We start from the raw sequence: 5,273 nt of genomic DNA on the forward strand, positions 1-5,273 counted from the left end.
AAGTTGGAGAAACTGACACCCGCCAGCCACCTGTGTGCAAAGCACGTTGGTAGAACCAGTCTCGCGTAAGCGTACGCGTAATGTCGGCCCGGGCCGCTTCATCCAACAATACTGTCGAATCAAAGTATGACATGCTGGTAAGCAGTATGACTTGTATCGCCCACAACTCACTTGTGTTCTACTCGTGCATATAACATCTACGCATAAACCTGGCTGTGATGCCACTGTTGGGGAACGTAGTAATTTCAAAAAAATTCCTACGCACACGCAAGATCATGGTGATGCATAGCAACGAGAGGGGAGAGTGTCGTCCACGTACCCTCGTAGACCGTAAGCGGAAGCGTTATGAGAACGCGGTTGATGTAGTCGTACGTCTTCACGGTCCGACCGATCCAGGTACCGAACGCACGGCACTCCGAGTTCAGCACATGTTCAGCTCGGTGACGTCCCACGAACTCCGATCCAGCAGAGCTACGAAGGAGAGTTCCGTCAGCATGACGGCATGATGACGGTGATGATGATGCTACCGACATAGGGCTTCGCCTAAGCACCGCTACGATATGACCGAGGTGGATTATGGTGAAGGGGGGCACCGCACACGGCTAAAAGATCAATGATCAATTGTTGTGTCTTCAAGGGGTGCCCCCCTTCCCGTATATAAAGGAGTGGGGAGGGGGAGGGGGCCGGCCTCCTATGTCGCGCCCCATGAGGAGTCCTACTCCCACCAGGAGTAGGGCTCCCCCCTTCCAAGTAGGAGTAGGAGAGGGGAAGGAAGGGAGAGAGGGAGAGAAGGAAAGGGGGGCGCCGCCCCCCTCCTTGTCCAATTCGGACTAGAGGGGGAGGGGGGCGCGGCTGCCCTGGCCGCCCCTCCTCTTCTCCCACTAAGTCCCATTAGGCCAATATACTCCCCGGGGGGTTCCGGTAACCCCCCGGTACTCTAGTATATGTCTGAAACCTCCCGAAACACTTCCGGTGTCCGAACATAGTCGTCCAATATATCGATCTTTACGTCTCGACCATTTCGAGACTCCTCGTCATGTCCATGATCATATCCGGGACGCCGAACTACCTTCGGTACATCAAAACACAAAAACTCAGAATACCGATCGTCACTGAACGTTAAGCGTGCGGACCCTACGGGTTTGAGAACTATGTAGACATGACCGAGACACGTCTCCAGTCAATAACCAATAGCGGAACCTGGATGTTCATATTGGCTCCTACATATTCTACGAAGATCTTTATCGGTCAAACCGCATAACAACATACGTTGTTCCCTTTGTCATCGGTATGTTACTTGCCCGAGATTCGATCGTCGGTATCTCAATACCTAGTTCAATCTCGTTACCGGCAAGTCTCTTTACTCATTCCATAATACATCATCCCGCAACTAACTCATTAGTTGCATTGCTTGCAAGGCTTATAGTGATGTGTATTACCGAGTGGTCCCAGAGATGCCTCTCCGATAATCGGAGTGACAAATCCTAATCTCGATCTTTGCCAACCCAACAAGTACCTTCAAAGACACCTGTAGAGCACCTTTATAATCACCCGGTTATGTTGTGACGTTTGGTAGCACACAAAGTGTTCCTCCGGTATTCGGGAGTTGCATAATCTCATAGTCCTAGGAACATGTATAATTCATGAAGGAAGCAATAGCAATATACTAAACGATCAAATGCTAAGCTAACAGAATGGGTCAAGTCAATCACATCATTCTCTAATGATGTGATCCCGTTAATCAAATGACATGTCATGTCTATGGCTAGGAAACTTAACCATCTTTGATTCAACGAGCTAGTCAAGTAGAGACCTACTAGTTGTGTATATATTCACACATGTAGTAAGTTTCCGGTTAATACAATTCTAGCATGAATAATAAACATTTATCATGATATAAGGAAATATAAATAACAACTTTATTATTGCCTCTAGGGCATATTTCCTTCACAAACATGACCCGGAGGATCCCCTCTGAGCCGCCCGCTGCCGTGGTTTAAACTGCCACCTCTGTCGTCATTGCTGCAATTCTACAGCTGATAATTCTTGACAGAACATATCAGGTGAAATCCATCCTGTCAAGTTTTTATTGATACATTTTTTTCCGAGAACAATTACTCTTGTTTGGGCAATATCTTATGCAGAATTCATCATTACAAGCGTGACCATCAAGCAATGGCCCTTGCATACACCGGATGGATCAATGGACACGGTCATTTATAAGATTCAACATATACCAGCAATCCGCTGTTCAATTATATGTTGGTTCATATCATGGTCAATTATGAAGAATCTCAAGCCAACTCCTCGAGTCGCCTTGAGACTCGGGGGCTACAATGACATGACTCGGTAGAATTGGCCAGTCTTATTGAATTCAAGAAGCCCGGGTCATTGGAGGGAAGATAACCTGGTCCCGGAGGCTACTTCCATATCGATAAAAATTTAAAGGCCGTAAGAAAAATTTCCAGCTTAAAGGGAAGATTCTGGTTTAACATCTGATTCAAGAGAAATTTGTTTTTCACAAAGTTTTGAAGCTCCCAATAGCCGGTTTAAAATCCGGCTCAAGCGAAATCAGTCTCACTTAAGCTCTCAAATATCCGGTTTAAAATCTGGCTCAAGGGAAATCTGTCTCTCACAAAGCTTTGAAGCTCTCAATATCTGGTTTACAATTCCAGTTCAGAAAGAATCCGGCTCTCGCAAGTTCGAGTTCTCAGAAAAAATTAAAGGTTGCCAAAGAGAACTCGTTGCCATGATGCACTGTTCAAACATGGGTATCTGATCCGGCTTACACGCCTTATTAAAAATCACTTGGAGGCTTGATGCCCAAATTACAGGGACCAAAGAGAGTTGGATGCACAGCACAGCTCAAACATAGGTCTCCGACGAGCACAACTCATAAGTATGTCACTTGGGGGCTTCCTGTTCAAACATAGGTGTATTCACCAAAGAGAACATAGCGTTACTACCCTCTTGACCAGGTTATCTTGTTCAAACATAGGTGTATTCACAAAAGAGGACATAACCTTTCCGGGTCATCCTACCTGTATACCAGCTGCTTCTTCATCAGGTAATCCCGATTGACCCGCCGAACTCTTAACAATCAATCTTTTATGGTGTATTCACCAAAGATCCTGAGCTTGTTAAGGTTAAAACGCCGGCCTGTCATGTGAGAGCACGGCTTACAGATAGTTAGGATAGATCCAGGCTCATAAGCCGCCTTCCTTGAAACTTGGATAAATCGGCCTGTGATGCACGATGCTACTCTGACCCCGCGTACTCCTGATAAGTCTATCTTTAAATAAGACCTGAACTTATCTGGGTTCAAATGTCGATTGGGTAATGTGAGTGCCGGCTCACGGAAAGAGCGTACCTTCCAGTGGCCATCAGGCTAGTTTCATTGAAGAAGAAACTTTGGCTTGGCGGCCTGCAAAAGCCTCGAATTTTTTGATTTCTTATTTTTTCTTTGTATATAATCTCTTTTTCTTGCCATATGGTTTTTACAAGTCGCGCCAAGCAACCCTGATTATGTCTCATATTTGGGATATTACCCCTTACCCTGGTTATGGACTTCTATGGTCACCAGCGGACTTATACCGGGCATCATGACCCACCCTGCGGTAAACTGCCAGGGCACTTATGTTTGTTTGTGTGCAGGAACCGGCTTTCATACCGGGTCATATTATTCAAATCTTCAATAGCCAACATGGCTGGATTTTTATTATGATTATCAATAACCAGTATTATGGTCGAGGTTTTCAAAGTCGCTTTAGTGCAATGGCTATTATTTTATCAATGGATATGATTTATTCTACAATGGAGGGAGTAGTCCCGAGTCGTTGTAGGCTTACGACCCGGCACTTGGGGGCTACATTATTCACATTGAGATTACATCAAATATGCAAGTCCCATGTCACTGCCAGCATGCACCATGGCACTTGGGGGCTAATGCAAAGTCATTTTTTGTTCACCTTATTGAAGACCCGACTCATCACATTGTAATGAGCCGGCCCTTGTGGGCTACCAATTGCTCCTGTCAAAAGTTCAAGGTACACAAGTCTTAATCCATTATATTGAAAGGCCCGTCTACTCAGTTGGTAGAGTACAAAGCTCCTAACCTTATGGACGTGGGTTCAAGCCCCATGGTGAGGGTTACATCGTATGATAATATTTTCAATGAAGTATATATAAAGTCCCAGCTTAGTATTATCTTACTAAGCCGGCCCTTGGGGGCTACACGTTGCTACTTGAATCTACATGATCATACATACAAAGTCCCTGCTCATTATTGCATAACAACCCGGCACTTGGGGGCTACACTGGTTGAAGTTTTTATGAGCATAAGGCAATTTTAAGTCCCAGGTTGCTGCAAGCATGACAAGCCGACACTTGGGGGCTACATACGTGGAATACTCAGTTCTGACTAGTGATTGAGATGAACAACATGCATTTCTTGAAAGTGGTAATATTTATATTGAAGAAAATCTTAAGTCATCACTTTGCTCTGCTCAAGACTTGGGGGCTACAGGTAATATGGATATGAGGGAGAGAAATCTTCAAAATTCTCAGTTTTAACCCGGCGTCAGCAACAATTAGGACTCGGCATCATCTGTTTGTAACCCGGCAATTTAGGTAATCATAAATTGGCAAGATCTACATTTTCAAGCCGGCTAAAGATCAGATGAGTATTTCAAGACCAATATTTTTAAGCATTGGGAGCTGAGTCAAATGAATTATTCTTCACAATTTTTCTCTGTGAGAAACCAGCGTCAGCAAATTGATTATGAAGTTGGCTTATTGACCCGGATTTTCCAGAAGAAGGAAATAACAAGGAGTTAAGGATGATCAGGTGCCGGCTTACAAGAGTTCTTAACCCGGAGCATAATCTGTCAAAATTATTTTTGTGTTTGTTTTACAGGATCAGTTTAACATGGATAAATCCAAATTAAACTGGGGGCTAATGTCGGCGATATACCCCGCGGTATGACCTGGCCAGAGATATGACCCGGCTGAGACTTGGTGTTTCATTGGTGACCCAACAGATGTTTAAGCCGGCAGATGTTTAAGCTAGATGTTTAAGCTAGCAGATGCTTAAGCCGGCAGATGTTTAAGCCGGAAGATGTTAAGCCAGATGTTTAAGCCGGCAGATGTTAAGCCAGATGTTAAGTTAGATTGTGACAGAGTCACCTGGGGTTAATAAGCCCAAAACGTTAAGAAGCCCAAGACGTTAAGAAGCCCATGGAGAGAAGCCCGTGATGAGAAGTCAGAATAGTTTA

Source organism: Triticum aestivum, chromosome 5D, assembly GCF_018294505.1.
Source record: "Triticum aestivum cultivar Chinese Spring chromosome 5D, IWGSC CS RefSeq v2.1, whole genome shotgun sequence".
NCBI classification, from domain to species: domain Eukaryota; kingdom Viridiplantae; phylum Streptophyta; class Magnoliopsida; order Poales; family Poaceae; genus Triticum; species Triticum aestivum.